Below are 24,494 nucleotides of genomic sequence, written 5' to 3'. Positions count from 1 at the left end.
ATAAATTAACCAACCAAAGAATTTTTCATGAAAATTTAATTTAAAAATGAAGGTAAAATTACCTGTTGCTACACCTGATATCTATCGGAACTCATTTTTTAGGTGACTTTGAATTCTTAACGAAAGAACTGCATTTCTTCTTGCCCTATCTTTACTCCCGCTCCACCACCCCTGAGTTATTTATTGTTTGACCTCTTTAGAATTTTAAATCAAGCCTGGACTTAAAATTTACCCAGTCAAGATTTAAGATTATAAAAATTAAAACAGTTCCAAGAACTAGCTCATGTCTTTTTAGCATTAATTATGCTTTTGTTTTTAAAGATATGTTATATTTAATGCTTAGACTTTTCATGTATGTAAATCATTGTAATAATTTGCATAGCATAGTAACAGGAGTAATCAGTTAGTTTACTTCACTATTTTCCTTCCTGGTGAATTTCATAATTATACCTTGTGATTAAAGGTATTATCTTTAAGAATACTTGCTATCTCTCCCTGGGCAGGAATTAAAATTAGCCTTGACAACATGACTTATTTTGGCTGATGGAAAATGAGTGAGACATGCCACTTTGAGGAGGAAGCTGTAAGGTCTAGTGAGTGTTTTGTTGTGTTTTTTCCTCTGCCATGAGGCCATCTATTTTTTTGGATAGACAGATCCATCACTCTGAGCCCACGTGGGCGTGCTGGGGCCGAGCCTCATGGACATGGAACATGGAACAGGAGCAAGCCCCTGCTGTTACGAGCCACCAAGATTTGAGGCTATTTCTGCAGCATAACTTTTATCAATACTACTCTCTTCTAGTTTTTCACATATTAAAGTCCCATCAGATTTAGTGATTTTCTTCTTTTGGAGAACGGCATGCAGTCTCAGGCTACACCGCACACTGTGGTGGACCAAGGCCTCGGAGCTGGCTGGGTATAGTTCAGTTGCCTTGGAGTTACTGGGGGAATGTTGGTATCTGAGCTTCACTGCAGGGTATGGTGGGGGCAAATGAGAATAAGTCCACCAAGACATGACCTGCTTGGGGAGGAAAGGTGGCCAATTTCTCACAGGAGAACTAGTAAGTTCAGGAAGGAACTTACTTCCTGGCTCATTAATCATTGCCAGGAAGTAAGGATCAAACAATAGATAACAAGGAACTCTGACGGCCTATTTTGAGTCAGGGTCAGATAGCTAAAGAGGTGTAAAACTTTGAGGAACAAACTTACTTCTTGCTTGGACCCTTATCATTCAATTGAGAGCATTCTAAACAAAGCAGGTTTCACGGGATTTTACCTATTCTTTCTTAGGAACCCACCCTTTCCAGCATAGGGCTGCACCACCCTCTGTCATTGTTTCAGGCTTAGGTGGAGCAAGGGAGGTAGGGCAGCCAAGAGATTAGGAGATTTTCTTGCAGACAATGAGGACTCAGGCTATGTCAAAACTGAGGGGCGAGGGTCCATCACCCCCTTTTGCTGTAGCCCCCAAAGTCCTTCCTTGGGGGCCTCTCACGTGATTGTGCCTGTCTTAGATCATTCCCCCCCTTGGTGAATCTTACCCGTCATTGGCTAACCAACTTAAGCATTGGGGGCCAGTTATGGATGAAGTAAAAGGAACAGAAGCAAGGCTCCTGCCAGGGAGATAAGCTTTTGTCTCCTTGGTGCCTTACAGTCCAAGGTCACTGCCTCAACCTTAGCCTTGGCGGGGGTTACAGCTTCTGAAAGCAGGCAAGGCGGTTCCCAACATAAGGGATTTTATTCATTCTCTCCTCTTCTTCCTGAACTTTAGGGGCCACTAAGCTATCCTCTCTCTCTTTGTCTCAAACATGTACACACACATGCACACATATAGAACATGCTAATTTTTAATTAGAACACTCTAATTCTCTTTAGTAACAGCCATGCACAACTTATATGGTTACCTGTGACTCCCATCTCCTCATTAAATGGCTCTTGCTCTTCTTCCCCCTCCCCCAATTGGGCATAGTATTTAATACTGTTTTCTGTGTAACTGTGACCATATTTCATAGCTGGAGGTGTGAGAGTCTGTGGATTAGGATCATCATGAAAATACTGGTTCTTTGATGAACTTTTGTAGTAATGAGCATTTTCACATCTTATTTTATAGTAATAAATGTAAAAAGGTAATAGATTTTGGTTAAAAATGAAAAATAACACAGAAATACATAAGAAAATAATAAAAAATAACCATGAATCTGTTCTCCAAAGATTCCATACCCTATTCAATGTTTGGTACTCATTTTTATTAATATATTTAAATAAAAGTTGTACTTTATAATATAGTTCTAGTTTTCTCTTTATTCCACAATACACCTTCTTAATGAACACATTCATAAAGCGCCCACTTTTACTAGTCAAGTCAAAATAAATTTAAAGAAATGAGCCCTGGCTGGTGTAGCTCAGTGGATTGAGCTCGGGCTGCAAACCAAAGCATCACAGGTTCGATTCCCAGTCAGGGCACATGCCTGGGTTGCAGGCCATAGTCCGCAGCAACCGCACATTGATGTTTCTCTCTCTCTCTCTCTCTCTTTCTCCCTCCCTTCCCTCTCTAAAAATAAATAAATAAAATCTTTAAAAAAAAAGAAATGAATGAACAGGAACTGACCCTGGTTAATTCACAGAGAAAGAAAATTTCAGGAGACTATTGGGTAGCCCATAGAAAGAGTCAAGTCTGAGAAGAAGTCTAGGCAGGAACCAGGAAGACGAAGACGAGGTGAGAACCAGCTTTAGGCTGCCAATCCCGGACTGTCCCCGCCCACTGGTGCGGCTGGCTGTGGCCCTGGCCCCCTGGCGGTCTCATCAGGACTCTGGACTGCACTGGGAAATGTGAATCCAGGTAGTGGGCACGGAGCGCTCCTTGTGTTTCCTCATGTACTAAAAGGAATCATATCCTAGACATTAGAGGTAAATGATCTTTGCAGTGGTCTTGCAAGATGTTTTAAGGACCTCTGGGCCTTGAGTGCTTCTCCATGTGTGGGCATTGGGGAGCGGCATGATTTCCCTGCAGAGTGGCCTTAAGTATGGGTGGCCCTTCAAAAGTCACCATCAGTTTTCTAGGATTCGAAGTGAAGTGGACCAAGTAATCTGCGTTCTATTTTTAGTCATTGCTCAGCCTAACCTTGGATGGTTCAGGGTAGGTGACAGTGGCTCTTTACCTGAAGATGTTTCACATTGATGAGCTAAGGGGAGATGGTACCCAGTAACTAAGGAGAGAGCACTTAGCTCTGAAGAGCTAGGCATTATTTTCTCAGGACCAGTTTGCTTCTCTGCTGTAGAATCCTATGTTTGTCATCAAAGCGCACTGATTAAATGTGCCAGGGTGCAGTGTGCTGTTTTAGGAACCACACAAGAGCATTATCCTGCCTTGTAGGACCTTAAAATCCAAAGCCAAAGTTGACTGCCTAAGAGGTATCACGTGGCAGCCTGGGTGTGACGAGAAGTGAGCGCTCCCCTCACTCTGGAATGCGCTGGGCTCTGGAGCATGATGTTTCAGCTGTGGAACTCTCGAATGTTTTTTTTCCATGCCACGGAAGCCCCACCGTCCAGGGGTGATACCGAGTGTACAGAGAAAACACAAACTAAACGTGCACTGTGATTTTATTTATTTTGTTGATTTTGTTTTCACAAACGATGCTACAAAAGAATTTGTGCTTCATTGGCTTTGAACGGATTTCTTGAGCAGGTCACTCCAGGTCATTTCATACCGCCACAGTGAGTACAAAAGAATCTCTCTGGGCAGGGTCTCGGTAGTCTGACCCCCTGTTCTTTGTGAGCTGTGAAGAGCTGGTACCACAGCGATGCTCTGACAAAGTGCAGCACTGTTTACTGCATCCATAGTCACCTTCTCATCTAAAATATTCTGAGATGACTCGGGGTTTTCTTGAAGCACTTTCTTAGAGTAAAGTTCCCACAAACCTTCATAGTATCCTGGAAATACAAATATTTTGACACTCCAGCCTCATCTTCTATTTTCTTACTTAGAAATGGCACAACAATTCTCCATTAAGGTATCTGTCCTGATTTTGGTTTAGCAATACGTATACACAGCTGTGCCTTTACTATTTTTAGTATTTTATCAATAGCTCCCCGTTATCCCCGCCGCTGCCACAGGAAAGCCCAACTTTCAGAAAAATCAGTGCCACCCAAGAGAGCCTAGAAAAGCAAGGCTGACAGATTTGTGGCTGCCCAAAGAGATTTCAGGATGAGTTGGTAAAATAACACTATAAGGCTTCAAAATGTTTATGTCATAAGTGAAACACGTTGCTATGCTGTTGACTGTCGCTCGTGAAGAGAGAGTTTATTTCATTTGTATCATTGTGAATGTTCTTTTCCTTGTCCCTGTGCCGAGGCCGTCCCTGTGTGTCCAGTCTTGCAGACCCAACGACAAACAGCATGAACGCTGTGATGAAGCACATTTGGAATCACCTTTGGGTCTGCTTTCTCCCTGAATAAGATGCCTCCACCCTTATGTCCTGTCCGAGAGGGGTGCCGTGAAGACCTGCGAAGCTGGGCGAATCACTGCTGAAGAGGTGGACGGGCACAAAGCCCTTAGCAAAACAGAGTAGCAGAAACCATTTGGCAGGTGGTGAAGCAAGTACTGGCTGGAGATTGAGAAGTCTGATTACAGCTTAGATTTCAGGAAGAGCTTCTCTTTTATTCCTGGGCACAATTTGAGGCCAAAAATTCTACCTTCAAAGCAAGGACACTGACTCATCATTTCACTAACTCTCATATTTGGTATCAGGGATCTGACACAGCCTCCCAAGCAGCCCAGTCCTTTGTGAATGGGATGAACTTCTTCCCACTGTGAAGTCTGCACAAAGCGTCATCCCACAGCCTCCCCTACAACAATGTTAAGACTAGTCATTAGGCTTCACGGGTACAGTAAACATTTACACTTCTCTTAAAGTTAAACAGAGATGGATCTTGAGGACTTCAGAGTCTGCATGAATAGATACAAAGGTGAAAAATCACAGACAGAAAATTTACAGAGTTTATGAATAGGAGTTGGAAACAAATTGAGGAATCTATAATCGTAAGTAATTTCAACATGAAATAAAAGGAAAACATTCACTAGAGGATATTATGCAATCTTTATTAAAATTATTCATTTTATTATACTTCAGTTCCTAAAAATTTGTTTTTTTAGTATGTTATCATAAGTCATTAAGGAGATTAACTCACTTTTACTTAAATTCCCTTGATTCTTTAGACAAAATTGTAAGAGCATCTAGAGTATCAATTATTTTCCCCAAGACTCTGAAATTTTTTAACCTAGCCACTTACTTACCAAGCCAGACTATTTTTCTATCAAAATCCTCTTTGGTCTTAAAGCTATACAAAATATTGTTCCAATTTTACTTATAGAACTATTCCAAACTATGACCTTATCTTGAAACTTAAAATGCATAACATAGAAGTTAACTATCATTTTCAAGAAGTATTTAAGCTGGCTAACACTATCTAACAATATATTCTATCCTCTTTTTTAAAAATTTTTAAAAGATTTTTTAAAATTTATTTATTTTTAGCTAGGGAAGGGAGGGGGATAGAGAGAGAGAAACATCAATGTGTGGTTGCTGGGGGGTCATGGCCTGCAACCCAGGCATGTACCCTGACTGGGAATCGAACCTGCGACACTACAATATATTCTAGCCTCTTAAACAGTCATATACCTAGGATTTTTCAATTCTGAGTGCCTAACATATACCATGCATTCAGCTAAAAGCTGAGGTAAAAAACTAACTAACAGAATAATGGCAAAGCAGCCACTAGATGTGGAAACAAACCAAATGCAGGCAGAGGTTCTGCACAAAAGAGCGTGCCTGATTTTCAAGTGGGAGTTTCCGACTAATCCCATGTTCATCCAATTCAGTATTTTATGAAAATGGAATAATCTTGCCAAAGATTTGTGTCAATAAAGTCTTAATCTTACTTTAAGACACAAGGTTTATATAAAGAACAGCTGTTTTTCAAAAGCTGCTTTGGTGTGCAAAGAATCAATGCACCTTTCTTACCGCACATTTGTTGTCTCATCCACGTCCTTCCCCGCCCCCCCCCCCCCCCCCCCCCGCCGTTGGAAACTAACACTTGTGAATGTCTAATGCAGAGAAGGCTCTTTGTTCTCTGTCTAAAGTGCACAGAATGTCTCAGGGTAATGATACATCAACACACATGTAAGGTTTCAAGTTCACAACCCTGGTATATGTCTATCAGGGCCTTTAGAACAGTGCAGTGGTTATAGTGGAAGTTCCATGTAGAAATGACAAACTTCAGGCAGTTCATACTGTATTTACTTGTGGAATCCTGCCAAACTCAAATGCAGCCGCTGTTTCTTACGACACATGAACAAGGGCATTAGTGGGGAAAAGGATCTGAGCGCCATTGGTGTATTTGCCTATTTGTAAAGCTGCTTTTCTGCCAAGGATGGAAGCACTTCCTTATTTCATTACAAAGAGGAAGTAAACACACCTTTTTGTTTGAGAAAGATACAATTGAAAATTATTTCAAGGCCATGCCTATATTACAGCAATTACATTGATAAAGGAGCATATTATGAAGCGGTCACAAACTGGTGAACTTCAGGGCAATCTGTCTCGTACTGTGCTTTTGGCGGGGGCGGGGAACAAAATGTTTAAAAATTTTGTTGTACTATTATTAGCTAGGTAAAGCACAGGTAAGCCCCCTTCCTCCCAACCTGAGAATTCACGAGGCTGAACTTTCTGAGTCCAGGGGACCTTCGGGTTAGCTACCCTGCAGTATCAGACTGCAGAGACCAGCATCAGGCAATGCCGCATTCAAAGCCTGACTGTTCTAATGACTGGCTGGGTAACCTCTCAGGGACTCATTGTTTCAGCTGTCACATGAGAGTAACGTGTTTAAATTTACATACATTTTGAGAAAATAATAAAATCACCCAACAATGAAAAATATTTGTCACTTAGTAAGAACTCAGAATGGTACCTTTTTATACTTAGCAAGTATAATCATTAATAAATTCTGTTCAACTGAAAGAATTAGACTCCCTTGATATTTTCATAGAGCCCACTCCTTATTTTGCCTTCTTAACCACAAGTTGCCTGCTCTTCTCTTTTTGTGCCCCTTATTCTAATTTTTTGAAGAAGTTATGTGAGTCCTTTTGAAGCATAGAGAATCATCCTTGAGGAGAATAGTCTTTTGTGGGTTCTCTTAGGCTATTGTCTGTTTGTCACCTTCCAAAATCCGTATGTTGAAAACCTCGTGGCCAAGGTGATGGTATCAGGAGACAAGCTTCTGGAGGTGGTTAGGTTGTGTGGGCAAAACCTTCCCACATGAGATGGGAGTCCTTCTAGAAGAGGTTGCAGTGGGCTGGCTCCTTCCACCACAGAGAACTCTGTGTCCTCATGTGGTGAGAGAGCCCTCACCCAGCCCTGCTGGCGCCCACATCACACGTGACCAGCCTTCAGACCCGTGGGGAATAAGGTCCTGTTGTTTGTTACCCAGTCTGTGACGTTTTGTTATAGCAGCCTGAATGAACTAAGACATCTTATGTTCCACACTTACAGCAAGACTCTCTCCAAGCCCTGTAGGCAACATTTCAATGACACTGTGTTTGTGATTTCACTGGGTAATGCAATTTTTAATATTTTTCAAAGTACAAGGATAATAAAGTTAGCATGTTGTGAGCGTTACCAAGATAAATACATTTTCACTTGAGAAAATGTGTGTATCAGAAACTGTTAGAAAGAAGCAAGCCGAAGGACAGATTTAAAAACCGACGGTCATTTTCTGTGTGTTTTGCAGAGTCCTGCAAACTTTGAAAATCTTTCTTGCTCATGGGTGGAAACTCCTCCTCCTAGGTTGCCACTTTTCTCTTATTTCCTTCTGAACCAATTCACTCCACACTCTTCTTTTCTCCTAGGGCATATGTGCCTTTCTAAGCTTATTCCTCGCACTCCTTCTCTTGGGTTATTTTCTTGTCCTGTCTTATTCCTTCTGGTGCCTCGGGGAATTCTTTCAACACCAGTCATCAGGGCCAGGGAGATAAGAACAATACTCCCTTTTGTTGTTATGAACTCAATCCTCCATCTACTGAGTCAGTTCTAAAATATGTCGAAGTTCAGGTTTTGAGCGTGGCTGGAGGAGGCAGGGGGAAGGCAGATTTGACAGGGAGATCTCAGAAGCACACTTAAGGCAAGAGTAAGAGGGGACATCAGGCCTTGGCTTCTTACTTACCTGTTTAATTAAATATCAGTGGGGCCCTGCTTCTCCAGTTCTGACTTATTATTACCTGGGGCTTGATTCAGCTCTTCCACACCCTCTCCAATCTTTCCTACATTCGTCACCCCGTTAACATCTCTGTGCACGAGAAAGACTTCACCATCCGAAGCCTACTTCCACAGAGGACAGATACACCAAAAGAACAATTCTATGCCTTTTAGCAAATTTGGGCAAGCAAAGAAAATCTGTTTGTGACCCCCTTTCACGCTGTCTTTTTAAAAAGAAATAGCCAGTGTCTTTTCATTAAATTTATCGGGGTGGCATTGTTTAGTAAAAGTATGTGGGTTTCAAGTGGACAGTTCTATGACACTGAGGCATCGTGTGTGCATTGCTTTGTGTGCCCGCCACCAAAGGCAAATCTTCTTCCTTCCCTTTCATTTTGCTCACCTGTCTCAGCTGTGTCTCCATCAGGCTCATTCTCAGCTGGCCTCCCTCCGCGTGAAATCTTCCTTCCTCCCAGCCCCACATCATGTCATGTTTCTATTACATTATATATATGTATATATAATGTTTTATATATATATATATATATATATATATATATATATATATATATATATATATGACAAGATAGAGTCCTTGCCTTACACATATTAGATCATCGAAGATTGGTTGGATTTAATCATATTTTCTTTTTCCACTCTAGATATAAATTATTTGAGGACAAAGACTGAATCTTCTCATCTGTCTGTACCTTTCAGTGCTGAGGACACTGCCCCAAGCATAGGGTACGCCCTATACATTTTAATGGGAGAGAACCACAGTTTTTGCTTTAATTGGAGATGAGGATAACAGAGAGTCCAAATCTGTCATGTCAATCCCTCCATTAAAACTCTCCTTCCATGTAATAATTCCTGTGGAGGCATTAAGGCAGGTACGGTGGTAACGATTCAGTTCTGGGAGTCGGAAGACAGAGTTTAAACCTCATTATACCCCTCAGTGTAGGTCCTCCTATTTGAAATGGTGAAATGAGGTAAGGGTTTCTTCATTTAACATTGTACAAAATGAAAGGCTATCATGTACTAACATGTATCACCATCCAAGGAGAATTTGTGTTTTGGAAGGGGAATCTGACACAGGCCATTAGAGGAATAAATCAAAGAGAAAGGCTTTATTCCAGAAACTCAGCTGGATCCTGTCTTCTGCAATAGTTAAGCACTTGATTTTCCTCAATTATTTTTTTCTCATGGAATTGCAAAGCTAATTATAAAAATTCAAATATACAGTAGATGCTTTGTTGGGATGTTTTCTGCTAAGTGGGTCTAAAACCTGACATAATTGAAGAGATTCCAATATTTATTCTCCATGAAATTTTCCCAAGAGAAGGCAAAGAGCCAAGACAGAAAGACTGAATCATGGAAAAGTGGGCAAATCCCCTTATCGCTGTTTTCTCAAGCTTTACGTGGCCCCAAGAGCTGAGCACGGTTCCTGCGCCATAGAAGAGGAGAATTATCCCAGTAGCTCCTGTTGCCGCTCAGTGAAGTTGTGACATTCTAAAACATAATTTTGCACATTAGAGTGAGTTATGCTCGCAAAGGAGCTACCGCCAGGATTTATTCTTGACAATACTTACTTTTTAAGATTTAGAGGAGTGTCACGTGACCATTTTTATTTTTACAACCTTGTATTTAAATTCTTGATAGTTACCTATCGTGTGCTTTGATAGCCTGAGAACGACACTTTGAATTCTCTTAAATATTTGAAGAAAACATTCAAGACATTCCCTGTTAAACACAGAGTGAACATTCACCCAGAATTACCCATTCACAAGTTCTCCATACTTCATCGCTTTTACGGCCGCGCTGCTACTACACGGTCTGTGAGAGGTAGGAGGAGGCAAATACACTCATTGCCTTTGTAAATAATTCATTAAAATGATTTAAGTAAATTAACATTGACTTGCACATTTCGAGAGTCCTTAACGAAGTTGGGACTTTAAATTGACCCAGAAAGGCCTTTCTATGGAGACATGGGATTCTAATGCAAACACTAAAAGGACTGGTGTACTGAACTGTAATGAGATACTGTATTTTGGCTGTTGGTAATTTACTGAACATGTAACTGTTGGTGATTTACACCAAAAGTACAATGATGTATAAGTAATCCCATTTATTTTTCAGACACACAGTTAAGGTACTATGGGAAGCACATTCACCATTCGGACCATTTAAGTAAATTATTGCTACAGTGCTTCAGAATATAACTGATTCTTGGAGAAAACTTGGTTGAGTGTTTTTGAATCTTTGTTTCTGAAGAATCCCTCAGTATACAGTGCTAAAATGTTAGGATCTCTGAATTTTTCTAGAGTAAAGGACGGATTACATTGAAGCCACCAGCTCAAATGCCTTCGTCACCCAGAAAGCTCTTGACAATCACACCAGGTCACAAAGGTTTCCCAGGTAACTGTAGCCAGGGGACCAGGTGACCAGCAGCTCCCTTTCCACGTCACCTGTCTCAGTCTTCATTTCTACCTTCAGAAACACCTGCTAGACTGCTTCTCTGTTTCTTGGCTGCTACTAGTTTGAAGTTCCTTTGTTTATGGACATACACATAGTTCTTTTATATTTGAGACCATGTTTCCTTAAATTATAAATCTTTACGGAACAAACCTTATATCTCACGTATTTAACTCCCAGCCTTCTGAGCTTCCTGGTGAGACTTTACGGAGCTGAGTGTGAAATGGAAACCTGAGGTCATTTCCTTTTTCTGAAAGGCAGGCAGTTGGATATGGAGTCCCCAGCCTTTTAGATATTTCTTTTAATTACCTTGAAAGTAAACGCACTGCCCTTTTGAGTTGTGTTTCCTCAATTAATGAGATAACAGTAGTGTTTACAGGACATTAGCTGCCCCCAGTGATAGCAAGCCAACTGCAGAAGCTACATCTGTAATTGGTTTTTGGATGCCGCCTTAGCAAACACACAGACGAGTGAAGTTCATGGAAGGGGTAAATGGGTTTGGTTAACTTCACACACTGCCTTCAAAGCGGGCTTTAATTATGTTTCCTCCCGGCAATTTCCCTTCCCTTCGCCCATTGGAGCTCCCTGATTTATGACGCGGGATTTGGAGCATTCCCAGTCAAGACAGGATCTTCTCCTGTCAGAGAGGGTGGCTCCCCAGCGGCACCGCTCTGGAGAGTAAATGAGATTCTAATAGTTCTGGATTATTACCAACGGCAGGGTCAAGAAATAACTATTTTTTTCTATTAGCAGTGCATACCAATGAAAAATCCTCAATTACTAAGTTAATTTGTATACTGTACTTTGCAGTTCAAGAAATAGAAAAATGAAGAATGAGATATCAAAAAATGTTTCCCGTTAATATTATTTTCTATAGCATTCAATCCACTTTACAAGCTATATGCTTTGTTGTAATTAGGTATACGTGTCACTTATATGGGTCACAATAACATTTGAAGAGCCCAAGGGCCATTTGTTTTTGCTAATGATGCATACTTTTCTCTTACTCATTGCCAAGAATTTGCTTCCTTTGTTTCCAGTGAAATCTGCTGCTCTTTTCTGACTACATTTATATCAGAACTTTCTCGCAAGTGGTTTGCTACCCATAAAAACTTAAATATGATACAGGCCCTTACCCTTCAGAAACTTCAATGGTTTTAAAATTTGTTCCATATTTTGTATCTTGTAATTATTAGTAGAACGTGTGGGCCAACGGCAGTGATATCGCATGTGCAACACGCAGCTAAATAACGTGTAAAATCTGGTCCCAAGAAGCTCGTTGGTCTAAAGGAGAAAGCAACAAGAAAGCAGATCATTGCAACAGAATGAGACAGATAGCATAAACACTATATGAAGTTCTTGCCGAAACTTCATGATTTTGCCAAAGCAGGTGTGAGCATCTCTTTGAATAATATGTAGGTCAACACTTTCTGTATATTTTGCCATTTTATTGTGAACTCCTGGAGTGTAGTCACTGGTCACCCAAATCACTGGCGAAACAGTTTATAAATGATTCAAGAACCACAGCAAAGAACTAGGCTCCTAAACTGACTCTTGACGCCTCCGCCATCCCCAAAACGCCCCCACCAGCTACCGATGTCAGGCAGCCACCGACACCTTCCCCTGGGTAGAGTGCAGGAAGTCAACACTAGCCTTTAATTTTTAATGTGTACATTGTTAATCTAGTCATGTTGGCTATTTTCCATTGTAAGTTGTAGGGCAGGGTATTTAGGCTGAATTTTTCTCCGGTGTGTATTTGCAGAAACTGAGACGATACCGCCTAGGTTTAGTTCAGAGGACAAGAGTGTGTGAGTTCCTCTCATGCACTTGTGTTCTCTGCAGGAGACAGGTAACCTGTGCACACCCATGTTCACAGCAACACTATTTAAAATAGACAAGAAATGGAAGCAGTTCCAATGTTCATCAGTGGAGGAAAGGATACACAGAATGTAGTACACACATGGAATGGAATTGTGCTCAGCTTTAAAAAAGAAGGAAATTCTAACACACTATAACATGGATGAACCTTGAGGACATTGCGCTGAGTGAAATAAGATGGTCACCAAAAGACAAATACTGTGTAATTCTACTTATATGAGGTATGTAACGTGGTCAAATTCGTAGAAACAGAAAATAGAATGGGGGTGAAGGAGGGGAAAAAGAGGAGTGGTTTAATGGGTATAGAGTTTCAGATTTGCAAAATGAAAAGTTCTGCATATCTCTTTCATAATGTAAATGTGAACGTGTACTTAACACTGCTCAACTGTGTACATTACAAATGATTCATTTGGTCAATTTTGTTACCTGTTTTTTTTCCCACCACATTAAAAAAGGGGTAGTCAATCTGTTGCTTTTACATTTTAACACATCATTATCAATCAGAAATTTTGACTCCTTAAATTCCCTATGTAGGTAGATTTACTTTGTGAAAACTATAGCAACAAAAAAGCAGTGTGTGCATGGCAAGATGGCACACAGAAAATGCAACGCGGGCAGACTGAAAATAATCACGCCATCCTGCCCAGGAAAACAAATGACTTAAGTGAATTCCCAAGGTTCCTGCGCAATCACTTATTGCTGTATGATAGCAAATTTGAAATTTCTTCATAAGCAAAATATAAATTTACCAAGGAATGCAACAAATCTGTTGTTCAGTAAATAAAAATTAAACTTGAGAAGAAAAAAAATAATAAAAAGAGGGAAGGAGGAAAGGAGAGGAAGTAAGGAAAAAAAGGAATGAAGGAAGGGAGGGAGGAAGAAAAGAAGGAAGGAGGGAAGGAAGGGAAGAAGGAAAGAAGGGAGGGAAGAAGGGAGGGAGGGAGGGAGGGAGGAAAGAAACCCTCAAGACAAACTTAGTTCCTAAAGCCTTAGATCTTCTTCTACAGGAATACCTGTAGAGCCTGTCACTTGAAAAACCCACATTGCAAATGACGTGAAACTTGAAAGGATTAAGAAAGAGACAAACTTTCTGAGATCTAAGCTGTAGTTCTAGAAGCTTAGGTATTTTCTTATTTGCAAATGAGAATCAGAATGTTATTCATTCTGCATTTTCCCCAGAGCTGTACTACATGCTTCAAATGATTTGTATTAATATTGACTTTCAGACAGGTGAGAAGTTCGAGATGTAATAGGGAGGGACTGGCGTGCTTCACACACTGTAGACATTGTATTTCCTGTTATACTTGTGAGAGAGATGTTGGTTGCAGAATGCAAATCACCAAAAAACAAATCTGGGAAAATATTTCAAGCCAGTCTTGAACATATGCTATGGTACCTTTTGAGAACATTTACATTTGAGAATGAGAATTGAAGTAAGAAAGGTAATCCAAGCCCTGGCTGGAGTAGCTCAGTGGATTGAGCGTGGGCTACGAACCAAAGTGTCGCAGGTTCGATTCCCAGTCAGGGTACATGCCTGGGTTGCAGGCCATGACCCCCAGCAACCGCACATTGATGTTTCTCTCTCTCTCTCTATCTCCCTCCCTTCCTTTCTAAAAATAAATAAATAAGATCTTTTAAAAAAAAGTTTTTTTTTAAAAGAAAGGTACTCCAAAACAGCGTCTGTGAACATCAAATATAGGCACAATGCATTCTACCAGTGACCAATCTATTTGTAGAAGCTGTCGAGAAACTCTGAAACCATTATCCTTGGCCTTGTCATTCCACCGAGAAAGGCAGCAAAGCAAATGGTTGATGATAAACAGAATGGCGTGTTGGCTCTGCAGAGAGCAAGGTGTTTAATTTGAAGGCTATGAATGGGCACAGCTTTACTTGGGGGTAAATAAGATGATGGAGAAAGTAAATGCCTTCCTCAAGCATCTCTTTGGCCCTACGGACTTTCAAAAAATCTGTTGGAGTAAACAGCTTCTTTATACTATTCTCTGTTTAAAAGTAAGGATGGCTGTTCTTTTCTTGTTCTTAGAAAGTTATTTGTAGTGGTATTTTTGTTTTGTCATGGCTAGATGACAACACAAGGCAGTTATTTCACACTCTCACATTAAAGATTTAAACATTTGTTTTTGGTTGCCAAAGGGAAAAAAAAACATAGAACATAATGCAGAACATGCACACTATAAGCAGGATGAACACATCTGAGGAACAATTTTTTTTATCTGCTCTTTGCAGGTAGTCTTTTAGGGAACTTGATCCAAATTCGTGGTGCTTTTGCCCAATTGCATTGTGTTCAGAGATATAATTAATTGCTCAAATAACACTCACCAAGTCTATTTTTAAAAGTCAGCGCTAAAAACTTGTTGAAAACTAGCACTACAAGGAAGAATGCTTTGCTTTTGAATTTCCTCCACATTTCTCTCTCTCTTTATGTTTTTTAATTACTGGAAAATTTCCGGACATGCAGAACATTTTCCGGTGTTCCTTCTTGATATTGAAAAGAGGAAGAACTCATTTATTTCTGTCCAACACAAGCTAATCCAAACCTCGATGTGACTCCGCTCAGGGCGTGGGGCGTGCTGCTCCGGGCTCAGGTGTCTCCACACTCCCCGGGGAACAGTCTGTAACCTGGAGTGGACAGCTAAAAGAGCAGTGATAGCAATGAGACGTTAGTATAGTACTTGTCCCTTTTCACAGTTTTTTCTCTTGTGTGACTTTCTATTCTCACGACAACTGTGTGAATTACATTGGGCATATGGCGAACATCAAGATATTTAAATGCCTCAGACTGCACACACATGCAACCCCTAGGGAAGGAGGGACTTGTGCATCTAAATGGCATTATAGACTTGGCCAGACCACAGGGAAAACAGCAGAAAAGCTAATGCATGCCAAGCAAACACACGGGCTCGCACTCAGGCGTGCGAGCCCTCTGAGATCTCTCAGGTGACTTATGATCTTGCTGCCTCCTGCTCACCTGGAATTTGGATGTATCCATTCTTATGCTGGCATCAGGTGGCAAGTGAATTATTGTTCCTACCACTCCTCTTAATTCTTTGCCCCTTTTGTGTCCACGCCTTTTGCCAGTTGACTAGAGACAGAGTGTATTTGCTGGCCCTAACGCGGCGGCGCTCAGTCACGGGATTCGCTCTGGGAAACGGCAGTAGGTGGAAGTTGCTTGATGCGATGCTTTTGCCCATCGGCTTCGGGAAGTGCGGCACGTTCCGCCGCTGTTCCTCCGGTCTTAGTAACCTGCTGGTCCGAGGACAATGAATGATACGTGGAGCATCACTGCATCCAACCCGAAGTGTGGAGTAGGCCCAGCTGAGCTCTCAGTCTAGGTCAGGAAATTCCAGATATCTGCACATAGGTGTGGGAGAACAGTGATTGCTGTCTTAGGCCACCAAGTGGTGGGTGGCTTGTTTGTGACATTATTGTACTAGCTCGCTGGCATCCTATGTATTATCAGCACTCACAAAACATCTTCTAATCCATCTAGGGTTGTAAACCCAGACATCAAAAAGTCTTTTGCCTTCCCTGTTCTTGCAACACAGCACACTGAGGTAACCTCTTGGATACAAAACATGAAAGCAAGGATATTTCTTGATACCTAATGACCAGCTATGTTAAGCACTTGCTGTCATAATTTAATCACACTGTACTAAACTTCAGTATTCCTCTTCATAAAATGGATGATAATACCTGTTCATTCTGGTTCTTGGATTTAATTTGTTTATTTACTTGCTTTTTCAATGAATAGTTATTAAGACCCTACTATTTTTCTAGAATATACAAGGATGAATAAGATTAAGTCCCTAATGACAAACATTTCTAATCTACTAGGTACTATTGGTAAAAAAAAGTTACTCTTCATTTTAATGAACCCTACAATGAAGGCATGCAGGGGAAGTGTTTAAGTTGGAGGAAGCAATATTTGGATTGAACCTTAAAGGGCTGGGGGAAGGGCTGGGGACACAAGGTCTGTTCTCACAAACTTAGTGACCACAAACCAAAAACAGCCACTTTGCCCTGGATAAAGCTGTCTAAACAACCTCAACCACGTGATTAAAGTTAACACAACCAAAACAGACAAACTCTTTCCACCTCCTGATACGGAGCACTGAGAAGAACATGGTATTACTTATGTGGTGTTTTTTGCTAAAAATGTGCAACCTGAATCTAATGGGGGGGGGAAGAGAAGATGAACCTAAATTGACACATACTCTACAAAATAACTGGTCTGCATTCTTCAGAAATGTCAGTTTTGTGGAAGGCAAGGGAACACGGAGGACGTGTTCAAATAGCCTGACAGCAGTGTATTGGCCAGATGTTGGTATGTTGTCGGTACAACTGGCAACATCTTAACAGCACGTGTAGAGTGTATTGTAGTACTGTGTCGTTACTCGTTTCGCTTTTGTCATTTGTACTGTGTTAAGGAAAAAAATGTCCTTCCTTTGAATAAACACTAAAGAATTTAGTAGAAAACAGGTAAAAGTGTGCATGTGTGTGTAATGGATAAAGCAAGTGTGGTAAAGTATTAATATTTGAGGAATTTGAGAGAATGCCATATGCAAATTCTTTGTATAATTCTTGCAACTTGTACATGAATTTGAAATTATATCCAAACATTAAGGCAAAACAAGAGAAAAGGACGAGAGAAAGGGCTGATCCCAGGGCACAGAATGAAAGGAACGGGAAACAGTGCGAGTCAGGCCACGGGCACTTGTCCAGGCATGGCATGACCCACCACGGTCTTTCTCTGCTGCGTCTTAGATGCTGCATATAACTGTACAATCAGAATCATGACTTGTCAGCATAAGAACACATCCCATACAATCTGGTAAGCTCTCCGGATTGTACCAATGTCAACTTCTTGGTTTTGAGAATGTCCTATTACTTATGACGTATAGTCACGTCAGATGTTGTCATGGGGGAATCACCGAGTGAGGAGCTCATGGGACCACCTGCACACTCCTTTGCAACTTCCTAGGAATCTAAGCTTATTTACAAATGAAATGTTTTTATTTGTCTTTGTAAAGCCTTTTCCAAAAAAATCCCAAACAAATAAAACACATACATTTTTTCTAATATTGATGTGCATAACTCCACATGCTGAGATTTCCACCTAGAAACAAGACTAAGCATTTTCAAATGTATGTTAACAAATAATTTTAGCAGTTTTTAAGTTTAGTATAAAATTTCCAGTAGGGATTCCTCTAATATCTTTTTTAAGGTGACAAAGATTTTCACTTTGACCAAACCCTAACCAGCTTCCTCTAAACCATCTTTCTTGACGAGGCCTCAACTTTGTCCCAGGACTTGAACAAAACACGAACAGAGTTCCTCAGAGCTCAAGGCCACATCCCTAGGATGACTTCCAATCCCCCTTGAAGTCCCAGAAAAAACCTCGAAGCTGCCTAAAGAATATGGTTTATTCTAGCCAGCACCTGGAAATAGGGCCCCACCTTGCAATCTTTGTGGGAGACTTCCACAAGGGCCAGTCTGCAAACCCAGGTGGGGTTCCTGTGGACCAATCTCCTTCCTCAGTCCCTTTTCTTCTTTTAAAACTCCCCGTCACCTCTGCACAAGTTGAGGTTGAGTTCAGTTTACACTGGACTCCCTTGCCTATTACAACGGTTATTACCAATTAAAACCCATCCTTACCATCCCGACTAGACTCCAGCTGTTAAGCCTTAACTCCTCCTCCTCCCTCATGTCCACAGCTAAGCAAGCTGATTGGAAAGGCCGGCACCCTCTCCTTTGGCACCAGCAGGGAGTCCGTGCCACATGAGGCAGCCCTCACCCCAGCCGGGCCCTCCAACCCTATAAACACACCAGGCCAGGCTCCTCACTTGTCCTTTAGTGCTATTTGGGGGGTCACTTGTGGAGTTCTCCCTGTTCATCCAAACGTTTCTTACAATGTGAGAAATACACCTTTCCTCCCCTCTGGGCATGTATGGGATGTGTTGTTAGTCTTCACATCCAAAGCACATTTGTGTGACGTTCATGTTATTCTTTCTGAGTGGCTACAGCAACAATGGATCGTTTCAATGTGTAAATGCCATAAATATATTTGTAAAAAGTATTTTCAATGTATGTAATATCAAAACCATAGAATATAGCTTGTCTCTAAAATGGAGCCTACAGTTAATAGATATTTAGCTAACATAAATGAACTGAAATACTTTGTTTCCATTGATGCTAACACTGTCCATATTGTCCCCAAACTGCAAATTTCAATTTTTATTTATATATTTATTTTAAAGATTTTATTACTTTATTTTTAGAGAAGGGAAGTGAGGGAGAGAGGGAGAGAAACATCAGTGTGTGGTTGCCTATTGCACACCCCCTACCAGGGACCTAGGCCACAACCCAGGCATGTGCCCTGACTGGGAAACGAACCGGTAACCCTTTGGTTCATAGACTGGTGCTCAATCCACTGAGCTACACCAGCTGGAGCATCAATTTTTAGTTTCAAAGATTCAGAGTTCCTGGTTCGTAAAAGAAGTTTGGAATGCATTTTGTGTGAAAACAACACATTTACAAAAACATATTTGGTGTATTTTTTCCTTGAGGGAATATATATTTCTTCAGGGAACTTAGCAATGGTTATGAAAACAATATAAAATCTGTCAGTATTCTATTATGGCCCTATTTTATACTTTCCTTCCTAATAAATATTTTGCACTCATTATAGACTTTTGACTTTGGATGTGATATAAAGAAAACATAAAAGCTTGAAATGGAGGTTACAATTTTCAGTTTAAAAAATTACTTTAATGTTTCTCTGGAATAACATCTCTCCTAATGAAACGAAATAGCCAAGAGGTTCATGTATTTTTTTATAAAAGTGTGAGGAGTAAATAATGTCAGGAAAATGAAATTCTCTCAAATTCTATTAAGCAAAGATAAATAAGTTTTTACACTTTCCTTGCTTTGTCATTCCCATAAATGCATATTTGGTGTTTTAAAGAAAAAAATGATCAGATGGAAATAGAAAGTTAGTAGAAAGTAAAATTTTATGCAGAAACTTAACTTCACATTTTACTATAAACAGAAGTTCGGTAATAAAATTCCTGTGTACATTCAAATATTAATCTCCATAAAAAGAAATACAAGTTTTCAGAAGCAGTGTGATAGCCATCTGCAGTAATTTTGCCCCTTGCAGTGGGAGACAATTTCAACCACCTCTTCTTCATGTACAGGAAGCAACAGATATGAATACTTTTCTGCCCAAGTGCAGAATGGAAAAGCCTGTGATGAGAATACTCCACTTAGCATGAGTATTTAAATTATTATCTTCCAGTTATATATATTTTTTATTTTAAATATTTTATTTATTTATTTTTAGAGATAAGGGAAGGGAGGGAATAAGAGACAGAGAGAAACATCGGGGTGTCGTTTCCACTGGGGACCTGACCCTCACACCAGGCATGTGTCCTGACTGGGAATCGAACTGGCGACCCTTTGGTTTGTAGCCCGTGCTCAACCCACTGAGCTACACCAGCCAAGACCCAGTTATATTTTCAGGGACTCATGTACAGTATCTATGTCAAACAAATGAAACATTTAATTTCTCCACATTGAGAATTTCTGATATATATTAGACCATATTTAAATGTACATGCTTTGAGTGGGGTAAATCAGCAAGAAAACAGGCATGAAACATGCGTAAATACTGCTCATGAGGATGGAGAGTTTTCATCCTTTGCTCATTGCTAGGCAACACTGTCATCCAACTGGCCAGCATTATTTACACCCAGCTGCAGAGTATCAAGTATATAATAGAAACAGGAATCATGCAAATTCAATGAGCTACCATAAATAATTTCCATTCATGCATTCTAAATTTTATTAAGTAATTATTATTAATATCTTAGATGTTTGAAAACTAACGTAACAGGTGCCAGAGCTCAAGGAAGTCCGGAAGAGGAGATGCAGACCCGCACGCAGACCTGCAGCGGGGTGTGGCAGGCTCAGCAACAGAGCCGCAGAGCAGGCGCATCGGAAGCACACCGTGAGCTCTGTTCTAAAGGGTCAAGGAAGCTGAAGACGACGTTTAAGCTGGGAGTACAAGAAAGGGAATCCGGTGGGGAGTGACAAAAAGGAGGTGAGACAAGGTTAACAGTAAATGGCACGTCCAAGGAGCAGAACTAGGGAGGAGCGTGCTAGGTTCTGGATAGTGTGATGAGAACACACAGGCTGGCAAGAGTGCTGAGAGCTGAGGTTGCCCAGCCTGGAGGCACCCTGCGGGGGAGGTTGCTCTAGAGGTCTCTGGAGGTCATATTTTCTATACCAGGATATAGGGAATGTATAAGTTAGGGTTTGGTGCAGGAACAAATTCGAGTAAGTTAGATGTTGCAAGGTCTGTAGAAGGCCTAAGCAATAGGTCTGGGTTTAATCTCATGGCATTATACATGCACACCCAACACAGAACAGAAAATAAAACCAGCAGCCCTGAGGCCACCACATGGGAGCTCTGCTGGAAATAAAAAACAAAATCTGGCTTTTCCGCCGCCAGTGCCTCTCACTGTCCAAGAGGCCACACAGTGGGCCCTGGCCAGCTCCTGGGGGAACTTCATATCGCCATGAACTTGCTAGCTGCGCTGTACCAAATCTCCAGGAAGGCGGGTTCTGCTCACTCCTGTCTTGCAAACTTCTCACAAGTGCATCAGTGCAGAATCTCCCCATCGGAAGGGTCTGGAGAGTTAACTTTTAGCTTTCACCTTTTCAAATAGAAAGAAGGTGTAAGAGAGTTTCAGTAAACAAATACAATCCAGCCAAGGTGGTATTAAAAATTTAATGTACATGTTTGTATATTTGACATGTTTTCTTATCTCTTGTCCAGTTAGTATAGAAATATGGACATCCCAGCAAGGACGCAAATTAGAATAGAAGTTTTACATGTACATCTAAGACTTAAATGACTGTTTGCAATACAGGAATTGGTTGCTAGGACAATGAAGAGAAGAGAAATTACTGTCTAATACTGGGAAAGCTTAAGAAAGGAGATTCTAAGAGCTCTCTGAATAAGGAAAATGAAGCGTTTCTTAGCAAACAAAGAATAGTAATTTATTTTAGTCCTAGGGAAATGTATAAAGGAAGAAGAGAAGATGAAGTTCAGAATAAGAAAATTAAGGACATCCTAAGAATAGGCTTAAGTGTGACAGTGACATTGTACTTGAAAAGGAAGAAGAAGGACTGGAAATTGGGGGAGCAAATTCCATGGCATGCAGTGGTCAGAGTTCTTGGCTATGGCCAATTACTCCAAGCAGTGCATGTGGATCTCTCCTCACACGAGACATCCCTCAGGGCCATGGAAGCTGGGGTGTGGAAGCGGTGCCGATACCATTTATTGAAAGAGCATGTCATCTGGAAAGGAACGTTCAGCCAAGAAAAGCAGACGTAAGTCTGTTGCGCTGTGGAAGGTGAATCCAGAGAACTCACTAGAGAAGTGTTCTCTCAGGGCAGCAGGGCTGTCGGAGTCAACGTGCCCAGCACTGTGAGGGCATTCACACACATCCCCCCCTCCTCGCGTGCTCTGACCAGCAGAAGTCCACGCAGCCCTCTTTGATAAAGAGCGTGGCCATCTCGACCTGAATCTCAGGAAGCTCAGGAAGCTCGACCTGAATGCTCAGAATAAGAGGGAGAAGACAACACGCCCTGCGATAAGTATCCACAAATATACTCTGACTTAGAAAGAGCTAGACAGGATGTCAACGCCAACGCTGCTGTCATCTATGAGCACACAGAGTTCAAGTGCCCGGGGAAAGGAGGCTTGGGTTCAGATGCCGAGGAGAGATGAACGAACCCCGAGAGGCCGATGCCCTAAACGATAGCCCAGTCTTCATCTCCCCCAACTATGAAGGAATCCAAGGGAGGCTAGATAAGTTCTGGAGTCCCCTTAGGTCATGGTTAGATAAATTATTCCACTGTGTGCTCTATCCAAGCAGGATTTGCTCATGCCTTTCTTAGGAAAGAAAACCTGGCACATGTCTATTGAAACAGAAAGTGAGATTAGATGTAGGAATCTCATCTCTCCGTGACAGTTCCCTTGTGCAACCTCAAAAAGACATCCATGTGTGTAGGCAGCTATTTTATCCTAAACACTCCGTGCTGACTTTATTTTATTCTTGTCTTCTTAGTCACATCTCCACATTCCACCATTGGAAGGGAATACAATAGCTGGATCTCAACAAAGGTCTGTTAGAGGAGTTTCTTCTGCATTTGGCAGTGCAGCGTGAAAATGAGAATAAGCACTGTGTTCTCTGAGTACCTGCACTTGCCTTATGGAAGCAACAACAAATTACCCATTTGCTTTATGAATATTTCCTACCTATCTGTCCCTCAGTATTGGCTGTTGTTACCCTGTATCACAGTATCTCCAGACAACCCACTCCTTCTTCATTATCCAAAAATAAAACATTGGCTGAACATCTACTATGGGCAAGGCATTGCTGGTGTACAGAAGACTGAACTTGGTATGGAAAATGCTTTTGTGGCTAGGAGAAAGAAATAAAGAAGAAATAAAATAGCTCTTCGATGAGGAGGATAATGAAGGACAAATGTCACAATGAAAATGCAGAAAAGAACTGTTATTTCCATTTAGGAAAAGGAAGAAAGCTTGTGTATTTGTTGAGCCATGAAGAACTGGCAACATTTAGACAGGCACAGGTACAGGTCTTAGTGAATAGTCAAGGAGAGCAGGAATTAATTTTTTTGGCTAGTGGGTAGGATGCAGGAAAAGTAATCACGAAGCCTTTTGGAACGTTCACAGGTAGGCGTGTCTGTTGCTGCTAGGTGCCCAGAGTCTATGGCTGGGTGGCCTCATTTAATGATGCTTCAGTGAAACACTGCAAAGTAGCCCAGCACAAAGCCATTCCACAAAAGCTAGATAATCCTGCCTAGCACGAGAAGCATTTCTGAGCCAAACCACAGTGCCAGTTAGCTGCATTGCCGCACTATGCTGGGGTGAGGACCCAGGCCAACGTGCGCCTGGCTTTCTTTACACTACAGCACCTTTGAATAGTGTTTGCAGCATCCCGGGTTGAAACGGAGACTGGGAGTGAGCCTTAGGATAGTGAGCAAAAGCAGTATCTCTAGGGTCAGCTTGCCTATATTTTAGCTCTGGCTCAATCACTTCTCGGGTGTGTAGTAGTACTGTCCCTAAATCTTACCTTTAAAATGAGGACCTGCCTTATAGAGTTATTATGAAAAATATGTGAATTCATAAATTTAAAGTAATAGGTACAGAGCAAGAAGTGAAGCGATATTAGCCGTGATAATAGTGCTGGTGGTTTGGCAGACATTCCAAACAGGCGTGGGCCAGTCCCAGGGCTGGTAGAGGGAGCTGGACCTACATGGTAACTCCTACCAGGGGACCAGCTCTAAATCCATTTTCTTTTCAGAAACGGTGCTTAGATTAAAGGCTGTTTCCTGAAGCTCCAGCCATCACTTTTCTGGTTACTGCGCTGCTCCAGAGAGCTCTAAAGCCGAGTGTGGCACAAAGGCCATCTGGTATTCAAGAGATGGGCATTCCAGGGAAGAGCTTAAACATTGGTCCAAATGTCCGTAGTCCTGGTGGGGGGTTGTTTGTTTGAGTTTTCACGTTAGAACTTCTTTTATTTTTTAAACATTTGGATGGTGGGTTTTTCTTTTTTTTCTTTTTTAGATTTTATTTATTTATTTTTAGAGAGGGAAGGGAGGGAGAAAGAGAGAGAAACATCAATGTGCAGTTGCTGGGGGTCATGGCCTGCAACCCAGGCATGTACCCTGACTGGGAATCGAACCTGCGACACTTTGGTTTGCAGCCCGAGCTCAATCCACTGAGCTATGCCAGCCAGGGCACATTAGAACTTCTAAAAAACATTTCCTTTGCTGATGATAGCAAAT

Source organism: Phyllostomus discolor, chromosome 11 (genome assembly GCF_004126475.2).
Source record: "Phyllostomus discolor isolate MPI-MPIP mPhyDis1 chromosome 11, mPhyDis1.pri.v3, whole genome shotgun sequence".
Classification (NCBI taxonomy): Eukaryota; Metazoa; Chordata; class Mammalia; order Chiroptera; family Phyllostomidae; genus Phyllostomus; species Phyllostomus discolor.
The sequence above is the reverse complement of the archived record's forward strand: the minus strand, read 5'-3'. Positions refer to the sequence as shown.